We start from the raw sequence: 22,837 nt of genomic DNA, 5'->3' as shown, positions 1-22,837 counted from the left end.
CAGTGTGATCCCACCTTGTGCCTTGTGACATTTGTATTTATGAAAATAATAATGAACTAACTTGAAAAGACATCTTATTTGGAACAATAATAAAGCATATACAACTAAAATCATGTAACAATTCAGGCCTGTTGTACTTGAGCAGACCCGGGTCTCAGTTTTTCTGACTTCTATCTAGCCAGTCCCTTAAAGATGCACCAACTTGTAGCTGTGCTCTGCATTGGGATGTCTTCTGTTCTTTACAGGAGTTTCTAAAATAGCCTTTGGCTGAGGACCAGTGGGTGTCTGCCCTTGGCCATGTGTTCTGCCCATACGCCCTAGCCTATATCCAGGTCTCTGATTATTTATCTAAAGTAGCTTGTGTATAAGGTGCCTGGACTATTTTAATGACGGTTTTGAGATTCCTATTGATTTTACAGTTGATGATTATTTTTTTGTTTTTTTATGGATGCTGTGAATCGCCCTGAGCCCATTTGTCGGGAGGGAATCAAATAAAGTAAATAAATAAAAATAAATAACAGAGAGTATTCATAGAAAGGAGTACTTTTAGGGTTGCCAGTCCCCCACTAGGTGTGGAGGATCCCCCGATTCCACCTCCCCCTCCTTGCCTGGCCGGCAGTGGGAAACACGCCTCCTGAGTGTATCTCAGAGGCCCAATTCAGGCCCAATTCAGCTTGAACTGACCCAAACCTGGCTACTGCAGCATGTGAGAGTGCTTCCGTACTCCACAACAACCAGATTCAAGCCGATTTGGGCCTGATCAACTTGAAGCGGGCCGCTGAGAAGTGTGAGAGCACTCCCATGTGCTGCAGTGGCCCGATTTGAGCTGATTCAGGCCTGCATTAGGCCAAATCCAGCTGGATTTGGGCTGAATCAGGCCCAAATCGGGTTGTTGCGGAGTGCAGCAGTGCTTCTGCGCTCCACAGCAACTGGATTTGGGCCAATCTGGGCCTGGCTTGGCCCCCTTTGGAGTACTGGAGTGCTCCCAGGGCAGGCCGTGGCCCATACAATGATGTCACTTCCTGGAAAGAAACTGGTAGGTGCCAGGCCTCCTACCTTCCACCTAGGGTCAGGGGGACCTGACACACCCCTAAGTGCTTCTGAGATGAGGGTACTTCTCCCTGCACCTTCAGGGCCTCCAGTCTCTAAAGGAAAATTAGACATACAACATCCATTCCACATAGTCCCAACAATAATCAAAATACAAACTAAGAGCCAATTAGTATAAACACAATCCTCCCTTCCAGTACTTAGTGTAAGAAATTCTCATACCTAAAATATTAATAGAGATAGTTCATAAAAAGGAGCACTTCTGAGGTGAGAGTGCTTCTCCCTGCAGTTTTAGGACCTCCAATCTCTCAAGGAAAATTGCGCTTTCCCCCCTTTTAAGGAATACCCCAGCTCTTTAACTCCCTCTAGTGGACCAAGGGTTACATGTACAGTGGGGAGTGATTTTTGCCAGTCTGCCCTTCTGCTGCAGACTTTCAGCTATCCAAGGGAATGAGTGCTCCTTATTGCTCAAGAGCAGCATTTCGGGAGGCATTTAGAGATGAAACAGGCATAGGGGAGGAAGTCGCGCTTCTGTGTTCTGTACATAGAAACTTTAGGCAAAATCCACACCTATTAGTGTAATCCTAAGTAGAACCACAACCTTTCAGGTCTATTGGCATCAGGGAACACAGAAGGCTATGTAACTCTGCTATGGATTGCATTGTTTGTAACAAATAACAACAACAACAATTTGATTTATATACTGATCTTCAGGACAACTTAATGTCACTCAGAGCAGTTTACAAAGTGTGTTATTATTATCTTCATGACAATCACCCTGTGAGGTGGGTGGGGTTGAGAGAGCTCCGAGAATCTGTGATTGACCCAAGGTCACCCAGCTGGCTTCAAGTGGAGGAGTGCGGAATCAAACCTGGCTCTCCAGATTAGAGTCCTGCTGCTCTTAACCACAACATCAGACTGGCTCTCTGGTACACTGTAATTTTAGGAACCATCTTTACTTTATTCATAGTACGCTTTTCTTGATGAGGCTTGAGGCAGATGCAAACTACTGAGCCACCTTCCTTCCCAAACACCAAGATCTATACTACAGCAACTGAAGTTTTTAAAACAACTTCATTGGAGGGATATTTATTTAGTTATTTACATTATTTATAGTCCACCTTTCTCACTAAGACGCAAGTTGGATTACACAACATGGGTCAGTACAGCCAATTTCAAAAAACATTTCAATACACATGTAATAGGGTAGATACATGCAAAGTTGCAAAGATTTTAAACCAGCAGAAATCCAATACAAAGTTGAAGAATGAGTAATTCTAAGACTGACATATTAAAGATTGCAGGATCTACCCAGAAGGTTCATCGTTAGAGCAATAGTATGTCTTTGAGACAACTTTCCTACATTAAACCCCTCCTATCTGCGTAAAAAAGCCCTCTTGAATAATTCAGTTTTGTATAGTTTATGGAAAACCAGGTGAGTGGGAACTTCCATGACTTCATCGGGTAGGCCATTCCATAATGTCGAGGCCACCACAGAGAATGCCACGTGTACAGTCAGCTGTTGATTTTGTCATAACTGAATTGTGTGAACATGCTGTGAATATTTTTGGCTTCTTCCACCCTGGGATGAAATGCCAGTCATATTTTTTTTCTTTACCTGACAATACTAACAAAATCATATTGCAAGATTACTGTTAAACTGAATGTGAAATGAATGGTGTAAAAATAGTGTCAACAAACAAAATGAAATGGAGACATTAGCAGAGAAAGAAGGTGGCATGAAAGCACTTAAAAACAAATACATTCAAAAATGTGGTTGCCCTTACCCTGAGGAACAGCCTGCCTGAGGAGGTCTGGAGACCATCCATTTTTCTAGCTTCCGCAAATTATGCAAAACTTTTGTATTGTAGGGAGGGGGTCTCATATGCTCCACTAATGAGTTAGGGAACATAGATTTTATCCATTGACTTCACTACTATGTTGCCTTATGTACTATCTGTTGCTTTATATTAGTACTCCTATGTCAAACCCAGAATTGCTTATGCTCTGTTTCAGCATTTCTTCAACTCTGTATTGGATTCTTGCCAATGTTACGCCTTTGTAAATTTACCCTATAGTGTTGTTTATGAAATTGTCCTTGATGCTGACTGTTCTAATCTCACATTGTGTAATCTGCCTTGAGTCACAGTGAGAAAGGCAGACCATGAATGACATTAAAAAATAAAATAATAAAATGGTATGCCACCCTTCATTTCCATAAACAATGCATTAGCTGTGGGTGGGATTTTGCGGTACTGAGACTGATTTAATTTGGGGTGATGTGGTTTCAGGTTCAGTCCATAATCAGCACACAACAAATCCAAAGTTCATACAATGATTTCAGAGGAACAACTGACAGAATACAACAGGTCTGTTGGTAGTTTGGGCAAAGAATAGGGTGATCAAGTGCAAAAATATCTTTATTTTTCTGAGCTATATAAATTGGGGGATTTAAACCTATGAACCTTGTCCAGCAGTAGTTGAAAAAACTGTGACTTCTTAAATCACCTCTGCTATACAACTCTTCAAAGGAAAGGACCCTGTCCTTCTTACCATCTGGTCAACCTGTAACCAAAGCACTAAAACAGCATGCATTGAATCACAGCACAAATGTAACCTGGCTTCTGACATAAAATCATTTTTGCTGAATCCCATCTTTCATTAAGAGTAACGAAAAGGTATAATCCACATTTTCGGCTGTGAGTCGTCTCTTGAAACGGTGAGCGGATTCCTTCAAAGGGGACAGCACTCATGGCTAACAGTGGGGGAAATCATAGAACAGTTTGATCTAAAGCTGTTTAGCCGTAAAGAAGGATTTATGTCACAGTACTTATCGTGGCATCCTGCATGAAGCATGCAAAGCAGAGGGAGAATCTAATGGTGATTCTATGCCAGAGAAACTCAGAATGGGATCTTGGGGTGGGGGGAACTGGACAGTGAAGGATTGAGAGGTCAGCACCATGCTGGAAAGGAAGAGTTGTAGGGGACGTATCAGCAGCTGCCTCCTGATGCTGAAAAGATAACCACCGGAAGTGCAACAGATGTGGACTTGTAAGAAAAACAGACTGAGAGAAAGTGGCTAGTGGTAACCTGCTCATCTCCACCGGTGTCCATTTTGTGTAAAACAACCACTTACAGTGTATGGAACTCTTACTAGAGGAATGTGATGAATAGTCAGAAACTCCTGAAAGAAACAACCTGAAAGAAAGAGAAGCTGAAGGAAAGATCAGCAGTTGTAGCTATCCTCTCTGAACCTGTTGCAGCAATGATTCTGTGGTTGTGGTCAAAAGTCCATTATGGAGCCCCAGAATCATTGCTACTGCAACCTGCTACCCCTGTGCAGGAGCCACACACACACAACCCAGAACCAACCTGTCCTCCAAAATTGCCCCCCAAACAAGGCAGGATCCAGCAGCTGCTACTGTGGCAAGCAGATGGCAGCTGCCACTGCTGCCACCACAAAGACGAGGGTATGTGGGAGGAACAACCATCATAGCAAATGGATGGACAAGCGGGAGGAGGAGCTACTATGTGCAGGTGGGTGGGGGGAGTAAGTGGGAGGGAGAAACAGCAACCTCTGCCACCACGAACTCTTAGAAACAAATTGAAATGGAAAAAGACACGAGGCAAGAAATAAGTAGGGGAAGAGAGAGAGTAAAAGGGCAAGAATGTGTGCAAAAGTTATACACATAACAGTAACAGTAACAGTAACAGTAACAACATTTGATTTATATACCACCCTTCAAGACAACTTAATACCCACTCAGAGTGGTTTACCTAGTGTGTTATTATTATCCTTACGACAATCAACCTGTGAGGTGGATGGGGCTGAGAGAGCTCTGAGAAGCTGCGACTGACTCAAGGTCACCCAGCTGGCTTCAAGTGGAGGAGTAGGGAATCAAATCTGGTTCTCCAGATTAGAGTCCTGCTGCTCTTAACCACTACACCTTAATTTGAAGGTGTGTAAACATGTTTAAATAGAACCAAAAATGTAAATTAAAATTAGAAAAATAGCCTGCCTACCTCTGTTTGTCTGTGTGTATGTGTGTCTAATTTGCAGGAGTTTAAGGCATACATGTTTCTCCCTTCCCCTTTTTAGCCTTGTGACAGCCTTGGTCTGAGAGAGAGACTGACTGGCCCAACGTAGCCCATTGAACTTTGCGAGAGAGTAAAGATATCAGCTTGGGTCTCTTGAGTTCTGTTCTGGCACAATAAGAAATACACCATACCAGCTTCTCAAGAATGAGAAATCAGTAATGAGCAATGAATGAAATACTCAGGATATTGTTGTTTTCAGAAGAAGAGCTATTAGGTGTTATTAGCCCATCGTAGCTCTTCAATTAACTTGCTTCCAGGCAGTCTTCTGAGTGCAGGCGTATTCGCCACTCTTCTGGTTCCATTGCTGTGGAGCCCACCATACAATTAATCCATTTCAAAATACTCTGATTCTAATTTTAAGACTGCGTACCAAGTACTTGTGCTGGCTGGATAAATTATTTCTAAGAGTGAAGCTGCGCATTCAAGCTGTCTCACTTAGTCAGGAGAAATTCATGAGGACTGATTCGAGAGCCTTTTTGCACTAAATGCTTTTAAAGGAATTTTTCAGTGAAGTGGGAGCTATCGTCTTTGTTGAGAAGCAGGTGAGTGCAGCCCGTTTAGAATATGCAATTAAGAGTCAGAGGAAAGATCTACTTCATGCAATACATAAGTAACACAATAACGAATTCCTTGGTGGTGGAGACTGCCCTCAAGTCTTAGCTTCTGAGATCTGATGAGATTAGGGTCACCTGGGCTATCTAGATCAGGGCAACTAAACACAAATCAACTCCCTATGAGAACACAGCAACTAGTATAAATAGTTAAGTTTGTCATCTATTTACTTCATTCAAGGAGCTGAGGGTGGCATACGTTATTTTCCTTCCACCATTTATTACCACAACAACCTTGTGAAGTAGATCCAGAGGAGTTAGCCATGTTAGTCTGCAGTAGCAAAATTGAAAAGAGTCCAGTAGCACCTTTAAGACTAACCAAATTTACTGTAGCATAAGCTTTCAAGAATCACAGTTCTCTTCATCAGATGCATCTGACGAAGAGAACTGTGATTCTTGAAAGCTTATGCTACAGTAAATTTGGTTAGTCTTAAAGGTGCTACTGGACTCTTTTCAATCATGTGAAGTAAGTTAATCTGAGACTTTATTGGGCAAAGTCACTAAATATCCCTGAACTGGATAGCCCAGGCAAGCCCAATTTTGTCAGATCTTGGAAGCTAAGCTGGCTCGGCCTTGGGTAGTAATTGGACAGCAGACCTGCAATAAAGACCACTCCTTGTTTACAGTTAATCCCTACTGATTAAAGGTGGTCTGTATTAGGGAAAAAGAAACATGTACACATCACATGTACATCTAAGCCTTGGTTGCTCTACAACTATAGATCTATAGAAGTTAGTGGTAGAGGGAAAACTAAAGCAATATGGAGTTACTTTGTGAGCAGTCAATCCCGACCTCTGCCATGTTTAATACAGCCTGTGATATAAAAATCACAGAGACCCTGAATTAATGTGGCTTGATCTGCATTAGGGAAATTCCAGCCGGCTGAGCAAAGCATATTGCCGGACCCCACCCAGGATACTGAGTTACTGAATGGAACGTGCATTCAAATGCTGAGAACTGGGCATGATTGACTTGCTGCCTTCCCACAGTGCGGACATACTTTCATGACAAAAAAGGTTCTCACTATGTCATCACACCCCACATGTCATCACACCCCACCCAGGATACTGAGTTTCTGAATGGAATGTGCATTCAAATGCTGTGAACTGGGCATGATTGACTTGCTGCTTTCCCACAGTGTGGACATGCTTTCATAACAAGAAAGGTTCTCACTATGTCACCACACCCCACATTCCAATCTTCCCTGCCTTTCCATGATTGCACCCCCATCCTAAAGACTGAGAGCCATCAGTTGGCTCTGATAAGTTTGCTGCTCCTTGGGAACATTTAATCAAAGTCTCTAAATTCATCAGTTAAGCTCGGGGAACACTCAATAACAAACTGCTTCTTTGTGAAGCACCAGGAGACACTAAGCATTTCTTTTGTCACACCCCAGCAGCACCAATCAAAGGTAATCAAATCTTTGGCATTCTCAGGAGCTGACCTTTACAGTCTTTGTCCTAACAGCTGAGGGGCCTCCCCAGCCTCAGGACATGTTTTGCCCTATAAAAACCAGGGTTCTTGCCCCATTCAAATCATGTACGCCTTCCTGGATCCGAGCACTGCACCCTTAGGGTCTGCTGTTCAAGAAGGCTGGCCATTTGAAGCCCTCTTTCTCCATGGACTACTCTACTCCTCTTTGTGGATAGGTGATTATCACCCGAAATCTCTCAAATCTATTCCACTTTCACCACTGCATTTCCTAGACATCTTGTATGCTTGTGCATTGCTTCTTGTGTGCATGTATTTTCTCCTGTTAATAAGAATCCCCCTTTATTCAAGAACACCAAGTCTTATCATTTTCCTTGGGGAGGGGACCCTGTAAAAATTGGTTGAGATCCTGCTTGTTACCCCTTTCGTAAAGCCTTCTTGCCAGTAATCCCCTTCTTACTCAAAAGGAGTCCCATTCCGGTAACACCTTGACAGCAGTGCCCCCAGACAATAGCTAGTGAGGAATGGTTAAACTGGTTAAACTGTCTGGTGAAGTATCTGTGAAGAGGGGAGAGGCAACCTGGGATAGATAGGGGTCAGGGTTCTCTGTCTAGTAAAGAGAGACAAGTCGGGAGCTCAGCTATGACTGAATTGGCATGTCTGTAGTCCTGAACCTGTAAAAAAAGGGTTTGTGTAGGGAAACAGTATAATGGGGTTACGACACCTAGCCATTGGTCAGATTGGGGGAAGAACTAACTGTTTCAATGCCATTGGACCAAGGTTGTAAAACTGGGTGGGGGGAATGAGTGAATTCAGGGCTATACCCTGACAGGTACTGGTGAGGATCAGCATCCCTATTGGCATGGAGACCAGTATCCTGGCTGTTAGCAGGCTTACCTGTAAGGGGTACCTGAATATTTATGATATGACCATCTGGGGCAGGTGTTAAGTTTTGGCTTTGTGGCTTAATAGTTCCAAGGAGATGAGCAGTTGAGCATTTCCTGGAAGATAATTGCTCTGTCTGGAATTACATTTGCAAGCGAGGTTTGAAAGACTTTGAAACTGACCGTACTGGCTCATACTGTGTAATCTGCTTTGAGCCTCAGCAAAAAGGTGAAGTATGAATAATGCAAATAAATACATAAATTTTATTGTATTGTTCATTGAATGTCCTAGATGATAATTTATTAACTTTCACTGCGAAATCCACCTTGGATCTCAGTGAGAAAGGTGAACCATAAATAAATTTTTAAAAAATCAAGATGGGTAGCTGTGTTAGTCTGTCTGTAGCAGTAGAAAAAAGCAAGAGTCCAGTAGCACTTATAAGACTAACAAAATTTGTGGGAGGGTATGTGCTTTTGTGAGCCACAGCTCACTTCTCCAGATACAGCTAGAATATGAGTCCATCTGCTCTAATATCTTGGAGAGTGGAGTGATTACAGAAGCTGAAAGATAACAGCCAGTGAATGACAAAGACAGGCGTGATTGAATAGGGTAGGGCATGCATACCCTACCCTATGCAATCACTCCTGTCTTTGTCATTCACCAGATATTATCATTCAGCTTCTGCAATCACTCCACTCTCCAAGATATTAGAGCAGATGGACTCACATTCTAGCTGTCTAGCCTACCACAAATTTTGTTAGTCTTCTAGGTGCTACTGGACTCTTGCTCCTTTCTACTGCTAAATAAAAACATATGTTTGTATACACATTTGAATTTGAAACAGAAGTGACGTCAACCAGCCCTTTCAGTCTACTGGACTAAAACTTTGGTCTTACCCTGTAAAGCTCTTCCTCTGTTCATTCAACATTTAAACAACACAGAACTACTTCAGGTCCATTGTATTCAAACACTTTATTGTCAAATTTGCCGAGAGCCCCATCTAATCTTGGTAAATAAGCACTTTATAAGCAGAGAAAGCCATAAAAAGCATCTAAAATTTCTTCCAATAACATCTAAGCCAAAGCTCTTAGGAAATAAACATACTCAGTCTTCTTTTCAGTCTCTCTATATAGATGGAATAAATGTTTGATTAGAGATGGATGTTATTGCTGCATAAAGTTATATCTTACCCAATACCGTTCTAACATATTTATCTTCCAGTATTTCCATTTCTTTCCTTATGGTTTTGTGCAGAATTATTTTGGTCTATCTTTTAAAAGTACCTTTGTTTCAGATAAGGTCCAAAACACATTGAAACCATTTTCCAGCATCACAGATCAGTGATCAAAACACTAGATAATCACTATCTTCGGATCATGGGTGATTTAAAAATGTTTATTTAATGGTTATGCGTACCATTTTGAAACTGATTTGTATTGGACTAAAAGGTGGGATATGTCTTCTATATAAACAAATAAATAAATAAATGGTTGCTCTGACAAATGCTGATAGTGAAGCAGTTCGAAAAATGCACACATGATTTTTTTTAAAAAAATAGAAAGTATTTAGCAATAAAATTTCCAAAAAGATACAAAAGCTGAAAAATTGTCATTTGACCGAAAAATTTCTTTCAATATTAGAAGGCACATTTTAAGTATTTACAACTAGAGATGGGCACGAACAGAAAAAAAATGAACATGAAGTACATTGTTGCCATCCACGAACAGACAGGAACAACCACGAACATGGCCCTGTTCATGAACATGTTCATGGTTGGCTGTTCGTGGGGGCCAGCAGGCTCTCCTCCAGCCATCATCCAAGTTTGGTCAAGATCTCTACTGCACCATTCGCAGAAACCTGACCTGAGCAGGTAGCAGGAAAGGTACCAATAATAAATAATAGCTTGGCCCAGAGCCTGGCAGCAGCCCTGGAATTTGAAGAGGTAGATCCCTATCCCACCACACATAAAGAAAATTCAAGCTCCAATACACTCTATCAAAATGCCAACAGCAACTGTCTCTCCACTGTCTGCAAAGTCAGAGCTGGGAGCCCCACTCTCCCCTGGTCTTTGCTCCCTTGTTATAACAAATTTGGAGTTCCACACTTGAAAAGAAGACCTGCCTATCAAGCTAAATTGGGCTTAGATTGGGGTTTCCAGGGCAACAGCAGGAGTTCAGACAGAGTTCAGACAATCCCTGCCTACGTTGCCAAGGGAATTGATTACAGGTGCCAGACCGTCTGGCTTGACGAACAGCAACAAACAGCAATGAATGAGGCTTGCAACGACCACTTGTTCATTTAGAATGGGGCCTCACGAACAGCTTGTTCTCGAACAGCAGATTGGGCTGTCCATGGCTTTTTTGTTGTTGTTCGTATTGCTGTTCATGCCCATCTCTATCTACAACTACTTTCAGTTAGATATTCCTCATGGATAACAAAACAATAGCCCAATGCTGTATTACTGCTGCCTTAGTGAAAGCCAAGGTTTCTGATGAGAAATTATTAAGAGTAAGATTCTGAACTCCCTCTTGTACAAAGACGGAGGCGTTAACTGGTCAGTCTTGGGTAGATAACCCATAAAAACATAACAGCCCTGATTAGGCCTAATAAACTATTGGAATAGTGTTTTTTGTTTTTTTTTAAACTAATCTGAAAATTAACAAAGACATTTCCTGTTCTTCTGATCTGGGGTGAGGCCTCTATATCAATTCACAGGGTGATTGCTGTGAGAATAATTATAACATGTTTGGTAAACCACTCTGTCCTGAAGGACAATGGCTGATTTCGTATTCGGTCTTTTCTGCACATTCACAACCAGTTTCGCGTTGCATGTCGTTATGCTTTTCACTTTTCCGGGACTGTCATGTGATGCACATCCAGAATTTGTCTTGTTTCCTGCGCAGTATCTTGCTGCAGAGATACGGCGATTTTTAAAAAGTTCTGCTGCCCAATTGTGGCCACCCCGGGCTTCGGGTGTGTGAATGGTTTTGGTATCTGCCCCCCCTTGCCTGTTGAGCATTGATTGGTCAGACTCATCTAAACACTCCCACCATCCACTTCCTGGTTGTTTAGGGTTGTTGTTGTTGTTGTTGTTTTGGTCGCTAATAAACAGCAGCGTTTAAGCGTTGTAAAAGCTGGTCAAATTTCCACCAAGCACTGACCGCTCCTTTTTCATTTGTTGGGTAACTAATAAACAACAGCGTTGTTTTGCTCCATTTCCACCTAGCAGTGAATGCTACATTTTGCGGTCTTGCAGCTTTTAAAAAGCTGGGTCACTGATAAACAGCAGAGTTTCAGCATTGTTTTGTACAATTAGAAACAAATATAATTTTGGTGCAGCACAGAACGCTACATTTCTCTGGTGTCACAGCATTTAAACTAAACTTGCCATTCCATGCCCCCCTCCCCTCCCCGGTTTTTCCCACGGGCCGGCTTTTTTTTAAATCTATGCTTGAGGACCAACGTTTAAGCGCTGTTCTCAGACAATTGTACAATTGCACACTGAATATTTTTAGTGAATAAAACCGGTTCATTTACATGAGATGCAAATCTACATTTAAAAATGACGAATGCACAATGTGCTTGTATCGGCATGCTCAGTTCAGGGATCATGTGACCAAATTGCACCAATAGGGCACTGTAAATCCGGTGGGCATCTACTCAGAACAGCAGCACAATATCAAAACATGCTGTGCTTTGCGGGGCAATGGACGCGAAGATAAAAGTGCAAATGGAGAGGGCGGGGCATTGTAAACTTACAGTTGCAACGTGACAGCTTTACAACGCATGCACAAACTTTTAAAAAAAATTAACCCACAAAGCACGCAGCAGAAGAGAAAACAATGGTTGAGTGTAAAACAAAAAGAAGAATGCTAAGCCAGAACGGAGCTGCATAATGTAAAACAGTAGGTGCACAGTCGAAACCACTGCAAACGGGATGAAATCGTGGAAGCAGCAATGTTTTCTGTGAATGAGAAATCAGCCAATATATAAATTGAATGTTGTTGTTATCTGTGGGGCAGCAACGGAAAAACTGTATTCCAAGCACCCTGTACACAGCCAGGTGTCATCTCACCGACCACACCATATTTTCTTGATTTCCCATTTCGTTAAATGTTTTCAAATTTAACCCAGAATGTGAGCACCTGGAGTGGATGGATAGTAATGAAAATTTCTGAATGTCAGGTAGAGCACATCTGGAAATAATCAACCTTGAAAACTATTCAAGGGCATCACAACAGTGGAAAGAAGAGCTCCGAGGGGAAATGTACATCACCAGAAAAGAAATTACTTCATGTCCACCCAGCAATACAAGTGGCAGAACCAGAGAAATGTCAATATGGAAGAAGAAGAAAGTGCCGAAAACTGAGCAGAGATAAGAAAAAGCTCAGGTGAGCGATGCAACACTAGAAATGCTGCCTTGGTTGAAGGAACCCGTAGTGTGACATTCACAGAGCGTGCACAAAGAAGTGATAAGGAAAAAACCAGATGAAAAAATAGAAATGAAGATCAAATTGGGAAGAAAGAAATAAGGAGGGTGGTTTTTTGGGTTTTTTTTTGCAATTTCTTTAAAAAAGATAAAGCTGAAACTCCAACAAAGCAATTTAAACAAGACTTCTAATAGGGCAATCCTAAGAAGAGTTATTGCCGTCCAAGCCCATTGAAATCAGTGGACTTAGACTGGAGTAACTCTGCTTAGGATTGCATAATATACTCTTAAGAGATTTTATTGGTGTAGGATAAAATGAACATTACAGAAGATTGGAATGCTGAATGTAGACGGTCTGAATCAAGGAATGTACGCTTGACCTTTCTTATTATTGGAGGAATATTGCGCTCAGGGTTTAATCTTCCCCCTGTTTTGATTGATAGAATAAATTTCAATCTTTTTGCTCTATATAATTATATGAGTTCAGTTTTGGGGGAAGAAAACTGCTGGGAAGGTTCTGGACGGGTTTAAGTACAAAGAAGGTATCAGATGGGAGAGCTGTTAACCGGGGAGTATTATATTTTAGAATTGAGTCTCCCTTACTTGTTTCCCATTGGGCATGTTCCCAGGTCTGTATTGCCCCTTCTCAGGACAAGGTTGGAGAAAGAGGCAGAATTACACATATTTCAAACTAGAATGTAGTAAACAACCGCAAGATTAGTTATGCTTGATCACATTCTAGTTCAGCTAGCAGGTTGTGGGAAGCTGTGCATGTGATGATTTGGTGAGCTGTTTGGATATGTTCAGTTTGCACAATTACACATCTTTCTTGAATACTTTGATCTGTTTTCTAACAACTGCTGTCTAGCAACTGCTGTCTTCTAACAACTGCTGTGTGCAGGGCAGTGGAGTAGGCCGAAAACGGTGGTTCCGCCATTTGAGGGATAGAAAGGGTGTTTTTGGCCTTCTCCTCTGCTGTGTGGGCCTGCAGGGCAGCGAAGGAAGCCTCCAGCACCCTAGCATCAGAGGGAAGGTAAATGGGGAGCTGGGGCTTGGGGGGTGAGGGGCTGGGGTGGGGTGGGGGTTTGGGCTGGGGGGGTGGGGGCTGGAGGTGGGCGCTGGGGTTTGGGGAGTTTAAAGGGCCCTGCTGCTTGCAAGTGGCATGTCCCTTTAAACTATCAGCTGGCAGGTGGCAGGGGGGATTCCCCTGCCTGCCAGCTGATAGTTTAAAGGGTCCTGCCCCTTGCAAGCGGCAGGAAAGGGCCCTTTAAACAATTAAAGGCCCCTTTCCCGGCCGAAAAGGGGCATTTAAACCCCATAAACCACGAACCACAAACTGGTTTGTAACTGGGCCAGTTCTGGGCCAGTTCATGATTCATGGTTCATGGAAAGCCCTCAAACCACGAACCCCATTGTTCAGTTCTTTTCTGGTTCATGCCCATGCCTAGTTGCAATTCAGCAGTGTCTCTAATCTCCCTTTGAAATTCCTCTTCAGGATAACTGCTACTTTTAGGTTAGCAACTGATAATGAAGCTCAAGACAATGCACCCACCTGGACTGAATCAGGACTTAGGCTTCCTGTCTCATTACCAATGCTGATTTCTCTACACCCACTACCCCTCTGTATACCCCAACCTATCCAATCACTCCTGCTACTGTCATTCAGCGGCTATTGTCATTTAATTGCTATTGTCATTTGGCATCTGAAACCACACCACTCTCCAAGATATAAGGACAGATGGACTCACATTCTAGCTATATCTGAAGTGAGCTGTGACTCATGAAGGCTCATACCCTAGCACAAATGTTGTTAGTCTTATATGTGCTACTGGACTTGTGCTCTTTCCTGTTGCTAGATCAGACAGAATTTTTTTAAAAGTTTTCAACGAATGAACAAACCCATAAATGCCATAGAATGGCTTTCCAATACCTAGCAGTAAATATTTGTGGAATGCTGCATATTCAGAAAATATTTGGGGGAAATGTGCCATCCAGATTTGTAGGAAGAATTCTAAAGAGAATGTTTGTAAACACATTCTGGCTTTCCTTTAAAACCCTAGCTTGTGTTATCAGGGTGGAGGCTTTGATCAACTTGAAATACTAGAGTGTGGCGGGCTGTGTTACTTACTCATGAACAAAGCTGGCAGCCTGGCCATGCTCTTTGTGTTGCACTGCCTGAGTACATGTGAAGAGCTGCATGAATGTATTACATGACAATTAGGAAGAAAATGACAACCTCTACTGACACAGATGATTTTTAAAGCAGATCAAATGGGCATTAAATATACTTCAAAGTATAAAATGCTGGTCATTAAAATAATAACCAAGAGGAAGGCTTATGTTGAGTCAGACGATGCACCTTTAACAATGCTTAATAGATCTTCAACATTATAGGGGACAATTTTCCCTCGTTCTACTGTCTAACAGCCTTTCAGCAGGAGTTGCTAGGAATGGAAACTTGCATTCAGTGTGAAAAATTTGTGCTCTACCTATGGATCATGGCCCTTGCCCGTATGCAGGAAGAAATGCACAAATGTGGGAATCTGTACTGTTCTGGCATGGCCATTGATGCCATATAGGAGCTACTATATTCACACAAAGCATTCCCTTTTCCCTACTCTGTCTCAGGCAGCCAGGATTTGATCTGTCTCCCATTTCATTCCCTTTGCAACATCAGCCATACATTTTGAGTGACTGCAAGCATTAGGCAGCACTCCTCCTGCCATTGGTTATTAATCCCCTGAATCAAAATGGCTGTTCTTTGTCAACAAAACAATGAGAAGTCAAAATCCCTGGCATCTTGATCAATCAACATTGACAGGTTGGCCTCATGTGAGAAAATGACTGCTGCTTCCACAAATCTATCTATTTGTTCGGTTTGTTTGGTTGTTTGAAATGATTGCATCTTGTCTTTTCTGGAATCCTCAAAGTGGTTTCATTTAGAATGGTAACACGTTCAGGCCAAGGACGAACTAATATGGACATTTCCCTTTCTTTTCAATTTATTTAAAGCATTTCTGTGATGCCTTTCTCCTGTCAAAGGAAAGTGGCTTACAGAAAATCCCCCCGAATACAATAGCTAATTGATACAATACCACTTAAAGAGACAAAAAAGACCAAAAAAAACCTCCCGGGTTGATCCAAGTCCACACTAGCCTCAGGCCAAGGGTCAACAACTGTTTCTCTTTTGCTTATCAACTTAGCTACGTTAAGGCTAAATACCTGTAAACAGAATTGTTACCATCATCGGTTTAGTTCTACATTTCTCCCACATTTTAGAGTTCTCTGGCACTGTGGTAGTAGGTACTGACCAGTGTAGAAAATTTGGAAGTGGATTGCACATTATAATGTTTGAGAAACTCTCGCTTATGTAGTACTGAAAGGTGGTCCTTCCATGCAGCATTTCTGTCTTTAGTTAAGACCAGCACTCCTAAATAAGGACACAAGACATCAATAAGCAGGTGAACTCATTTATTAACGGCCAATCTACATCAATTAAATGTTCCTAAATTCCGCCCCCCAACAGAATAAAGAGGCAGACGTAAGTGCTGGGAACAGCATGACATTAAATATAATACAGCAAGGGCCTAACTAGTGGTACAGATCAAGCCCTGGGCCTCCGCCTTGACCTGTCTGAGCAAGCCCTTCTGCCCTGGATGCAAGCCATTCAAGGCATGGCTGGGATCTGGCCGGTCGGGCATATGGAACCTCCACCAATCCTAATAGCACACCCACCATCAAATGTTAGGGGCCATATTTGTACAGGAGGTCCCACACGGCAGTCTGCCCTCTCAACTGGCAGCTGTCAAACGATACCAGCGATCCTGACAAACCCCTCAAATAGGGAGGTGCCAAGGGTGTTCACTGCCTTGCTCATTTTTCCCAAACCCTATCCTGCCAGGGAGAACCTGATTACAGCCTCACTACTAGCCAAATACCACAGCCCATACAAGAAGTACAAGGATAGTGAAAAACTCCCCATTGTCAGCCAATTGGAGTGAGGAGGAAAAAAATCCTACCTGGCCCTGGGAATCAGCGACCAGCTAAGCCTGTACTACTGTATCATGAGTGGGTGGGCCGAGCACAAGGCAACTGCTGAGGAGGATTGGGTGGAGCCACCTTATAAGCTCTTGGCTCCACCCCTCCCCAGATCCCAGAATGGCTGGGAAGAGCATGTTGCATCTCTTCCTCCACTGGGGCAGCAAATGTCATTCCTGGCATGACATGGGGGAACTCCTGAGTGTGCAGGAGCATGCTTCACCCCCAACGTTCTCTTGTCTTCTTTCAAAATCCCAGAGGTATCTCCAATTTTAGGGAAATCAAGAAACAAAAAAGTCTTCACCTACTGGGAAAAGACAATGACAGAGGGAGACAAACTGATCTCCCTAGGGAGGAAGTTATAAAGTTTTGGTGCCACAACTGAGAAGGCCTTTTCTTGGGTTTCTGCCTGTCTAGCCTCAAATGGCGTGGGCACCCAAAGCAAGACCAGTTAGTGATTGTTGCACACTGTTTAGCTACTGATATGTATTTATTTATTTATTTAATGTCATTTATAGTCTGCCTTTCTCACTGAGACTCAAGGTGGATTACATAGTGTGAGATTAGTACAATCAGTGTCAAGGACATTCCCATAAACAATGCCACAGGATAAATAAATACAAGTTTACAAAGACATAGCATTACCAATGCTTAAAATGCATAGAAGTACTCAAATTCTACTGGTCTTCCAAATCACGTTTCAATTAACATAAAGATCATACCACTACTCCGCAGGACACAGACAAACAAATGAAAAGGCTTCTTTTCAGGTCAATTTGGATGAGCCCCCCAAAATCATATTCGGGGCCTCCAAAAGCTACTCCTAAATTATTAACAGGAAAGGTGGATGGTCCAACTTTCCACAAAAGCCTGCTACAGAACACAGAGTAGAGCTCAAATAGGTTCTCCTCAGCCCCGGCGCCAGGGTTACTGGCACCTGAGGCAATCCTCGTGTGCGCGCCGGGGCCATTCGCCAGCGGGTGGCTGGGGCGGCGCGAGGAGGCTGCCTGCGCTCCACAAGCTGTCCCGGCCTCCTGCCATCCCTGGCCCACAGCTGCTGTGCCCACCCAGGGGTGTGTGGTGGCAGCAGCAGTGGTGCGGAGCTGGCCGGTGGTGGTGCTGCACATGCCTCTGCCCCCAGCACCCACTCTGGCGCACCCTCTGGCCCCATGGCCCCCGCGGCCCCCACCTCACAGCCTCAATGGTGGCACCAGCCCTGGTTCTCCTGCATCCATCTCATTGGCTGTTTCACACGAGGCAGCAATTGGATTGCTTAGAACTAAGAGCACTCTTGTGGCTCATTTATGATTGCAGTCTTTGCAAAGTAGTACCCCAGCCATATGGTCTGGGAACTAAAGAAATCAGATTGATAAGTCAGCATTGTTTGCATAGAAGATGTAAAAATTATATATATCAAATGCATAAATTAGGAATACCATTCTTACACTGGGGGCGAGAGATTCTCTGCTCCCCCGCTCTGCCCCACCTCTACTCACCTAACCAGCAGGGGAGAAAAGGTGGGAGAATGCTACCACAGACATGCTTCCAGAGTGGTGCAATATCACCTTCGGGAATTATGTAATCGCACCACACCTGAGGGCACTCCTGCGCTTCTCAATGGGCTGATTATGGCTCCAAACAGGCCAAATTGGTTCCTTTGGGACCCAAATCAGCCCTCTGAGAAGCGTGCACATGCTCCCATGACCGCATGATGATGTCACTTCCCAGGAGCGATGTCACCACATAGCACAAAAATAGATCTACAAAATCAACAGGGAAAAGTGAAGAACTGTGAAACCTTAAAAAATGCAAAAGGGAATGGAATAGGGTGCATTTGCTACTACTTGTGTTGCCCACCCATAGTTAATTGCCAGACTACTAGCACTCTGCATGCTCTAAAATTGTGCTAAAATAAGAGGGCAGAGAACAGAGAAAAACTTAAGTGGAAGGCTGATATTAAAAAAAAAATTACAATCCAGCACTGCACTCTTCAAAAACAAGGCAGTGCTTCCAAGAGGAAAGCATTGTCTCATTTGATCAAGTTTTGCTCAAATGAATCTTGAAAGGATATATATTTTCTTTCATTTTCCAGGTGACGCACATGAGACAGAAGGCGTGGAATAATGAAGCAGCTTTAACAAATTGGCCGGTCCTAGACACTGAAGAAAACCTCATTTGATTAAGACAGCAAAAAAAGTGTTGATTCTAATTAGAACCGACACAAGAATCTCCCCCGCCCCTGCCCAAGTCTGGATCCTGGTTTCAGATGTGAATTCTTGCCAGGCTTGTGATAGTTCAGTGCACTGGAAGGGATGGTTATTGGGGGATGCATTATCTAGAGATGGGCATGAACAGAAAAAAACCCGAACATGATGTTCGTTGTTCGTTGCCATCCACGAACAGGGACTCACGAACAACCACAAGCATGGCACTGTTCACTAACATGTTCGTGGTTGGCTTTTTGTGGGGGCCAGCAGGATCTCCTCCAGCCATCATCCAAGTTTGGTCAAGATCCCTACTGCACCACTCCCAGAAACCTGACCTGAGCAGGCAGCAGGAAAGGTACCAATAATAAATAATAGCTTGGCCCAGAGCCTGGCAGCAGCCCTGGAACTTGAAGAGATAGATCCCTATCCCACCCCATACAAAGAAAATTCAAGCTCCTATGCACTCTCTCTATCAAAATGCCAGTAGTAGCTGTCTCTCTCTCTCTCCACTGTCTGCAAAGCCAGAGCTGGAAGCCCCCCTCCCCCCTGGTCTTTGTTCCCTTGTTGTAACAAATTTGGAGCTGCACACTGTGAAAGGAAGAGCTGCCTATCAAGCTAAATTGGGCTTAGATTGGGGGTTCCAGGCCAACAGCAGGAGTTCAGACAGAGTTCAGACAATTCCTGCCTAAATTGCCAAGGGAATTGATTACAGGTGCCAGACTGTCTGGCTTGATGAACAGCACCAAACAGCAACGAACAAGGCTTGCAATGACCACCTGTTCGTTTAGAATGGGGCATCATGAACAGCTTGTTCACAAACAGCATATTGGGCTGTTCGTGGCTTTTTTTGGTACATATTGCTGTTTATGCAATATCTCTAGCTCTATCACATGGCGCTAGTACAAACTTCAAAGTGGACTTCTTATTTTTCACAAGCAAGTAAAATCACATCAATGAACTGTGTTCTCTCACAAATGCCCCGACTTCGATCATTATCTATTGCCTGGAAATGTTTAGATAAACAGGTTAAAGTCAAGTACCCATGGCATGGATTTCAAGTTAGAACAAGAAGGTTGGATCCCACAGGCCTTTCCCCCCCGCCCTAGAAGTGCAAGAAATCTTCCACTGACACATGATACTTTTAAGCCTGTGGAAGGGCGTTTCCACACATCCTTAAAGGGAAAGCCCACTCACTTAATGCTGCCAGCTTTCCCCCTTCACTCCACATGTCTCCAATTTCAAAATGGTAGCAGGCTGTTTGGCTTCCATTTTGTTGGGGACTCTTCGTGGACCGCAGAAAAGTGCATTCTCAGAAAAGGCGCCAACAAAATGGAAGCCGAACAGCCTGCTACCATTTTGAAACTGGAAACATGTGGAGTGAAGAGGAAAAGCCAGCAGCGTTCGGTGAATGGGCTGTCCCTTTAAGGATCTGTGGGAATGGCTGAAGAGCCTCTTACATCAAGGGAAAGTTCATGCGGTGACCGGTCATGGAAGAGAGATATGGAATTCCAACTTGCAGTGATATATTATTTTACCTCCATAACTTCCATCTGCTGGGATAAACACGTCTCCCTTTGCTATACTTCCCTATCTAGCACGGCTGTGGGAGATGATGAATGAATCAAGAATGGAGAAGTGTTTTGTGTAATGGACAGTGCGATGGAAATAGTGAATAATAAAATGTGGGTTGTCATCTAAATTTACACTTTTTATTTTGTATTTGGCTTGCTGTCTTTCTGAGCAGGCATGGCTCCCATCCATCACGTCCTCCTACAGAGGTTTGACAAAGCTTGCCAGTTCACATACTCTGAAGGATAGCAGTGGTGAAATATTTTGAAGAGTTCAGTCACCACCTCCTAAAAAGCCCAGAACGGAATGTGAGAAATAATGGCAAATATTTTGCCAATGTTAAGTATTTACCACTAGCATAAATGACATCTGAAGCGAATGTTTTAAAATATTTCCAGTATGCATGTCTTTGCCTGCAGGTTTGTTCCAAAGCAACTGTACAGAGAATAAAGAAATAAAGTGAGTTCTGATCACTTCCAACTGTTCAGTTGTTGCCAGTATTTTTTTTTTATTTCATTTACTACTAGTCATTAACAAAGGTGCTTTTCTGAAATGCTTTTGCAGAAATGGGTAGCTGAGCAATCTTAAAATTAATGCTTCACCATCACTTTTCCTATATGACTAATAAGCAAGTGCCAACATTTTGATTATCTCCTGTTTCTCTTTAGAAAGATTAATAAACGGTCTTTGAGGGGTGTATTCACCATGATATGTTTCCATTACAATTTTGACTCGAAAAGTATTGAGCTGGGTGAAAGATAAGCACGATAGAAGTTGGTGTTCCTTCACTTGTGTGTGTGTTACGTGTCTTCAAGTCACTTCTGACCTATGGCGATCCTATGAATGAAAGATCTCCAAAATATTCTATCATTTACAGACTTGCTCAGATCTTGCAAACTGGAGGATGCAGCCACCCCCTTCAGGAATCAACGGTCACAGCAGCAGAAGAGAACTGAATGTTACAATGGTGATGGGAGCAGAGAAATTCTTGAAAGTTAGCTACTGGACAGCAGCAGTAGTGGAAGGTGACACTGGCGGAGGATCTTTCGCAGACGATGGCAGTGTCACTTCAACTAACCCCCGTTAGTACTGCACAGCAGGAGAAGGCAATGTTAAACCACTTCTGCTAATAGCTTACCTAGAAAATCCAATGATGAGACAATTCTCCACATATATATTTGTTCGCCACCCCAGACAGAAAGAAGAGACAGACACCAGTGCTGGGAACTAAATTGGCTATATTTATTTTTGGCAACAACATATAACTAAACATATATACACAGCAAGGGCCTAATTAGCAGTACAGTTCAGGCCCTGAGGTCACCCCTGGACCTCAGCCCTGATCTGTTTGGGTAAGTCCCACTGCCCCGGGCATGAGCCATCGATATGCATGGCTGGGACTCGGCTGGCCAGGCGAATGGTTCTCCCCCTTCAAGCCTATAGCACCTCGTCGTACAGCAGGAGGGCCTTACTTGTATAGGAGGAGCCACACAGCAGTCTGCCCTCTCAGCTGTCAGCCGTCAAGCAGTGCCAGTGATCCTGAGAGACCCCAATTCCCCCATCCCCCCAAAATGGGGATGTGCCAAGGGTGCTCACCAGCCTGCTCATTTCTCCCATCCTAATCCTGCCAAAGGACATCCTAATTAAGGCACCATCCTGGCCAATCACCACAATCCATACAAGCAGTACAAGGTAGGTGAAAAAACTCCCCTTTCCAGCAGCCAATACAGAAAGTGGATAAAATTTCCTACCTGGCCCTGAGTACAATGACCGGCTATATCTGTACTATTACAGGGCGGGTGGATGGCCGAGCAAAGCTGACTGCTGAGGAACAGGGGCAGAGCCATCCTTTATACTCTTAGCTCTGCTCCCTCCTTAATCTCCATATGCCGGGAAAGCTTCTGTCGCTCTTCATCTGGCATGGAGGCAAAAGGTGGCCCCCGGCCTCAAGCTGCTAAGCTGCTGGCCAGGTAGGCTGATTAATATGGGTTTGATTTGGCAGCAGAATTGGCTGCCTAGGAATGTGGTGGGTTCCCCTTCTTTGTTAGTCTTCAAGGAGTGGCTTGATGAATACTTGTCGGGGATGCTTTAGGCTGTTCCTGCTTTGGGCAGGGAGTTAGACTAGATGGTCTGTAAGACCCCTTCCAACTCCATGATTTTGTGAAATAGTATCTGTGATATGGGCTAAAAACAAGCTTAGTTTATTTTGTGCATGTACAGAGTTTTGATTTATATTATCAGACAATTTAGAACTTTTGAGAAAAAGCAACCTTTTTTTTTTAAACAAAAGAACAGGGAGACCTTTTTCGGTACATAGTGAGAGCAGCAAGAGTGCTTTATGCAGTGAAATGGAAAACAGATCTGTGCCCTGACATGTCAGAGTGGATAGACAAGATCTACGAATATGCATCTATAGCCAAATTATATTTTTATATACATAATAGACCAATAGCTGAATTTTGGAAAAAATGGAAGGATTTCTTTGATTACTTAGGTTAAAACTAAAATAAATTGAGGTA

This window comes from Eublepharis macularius, chromosome 7 (genome assembly GCF_028583425.1).
Source record: "Eublepharis macularius isolate TG4126 chromosome 7, MPM_Emac_v1.0, whole genome shotgun sequence".
In the NCBI taxonomy this organism is placed as follows: Eukaryota; Metazoa; Chordata; class Lepidosauria; order Squamata; family Eublepharidae; genus Eublepharis; species Eublepharis macularius.
This window is presented reverse-complemented; position numbering follows the sequence as displayed.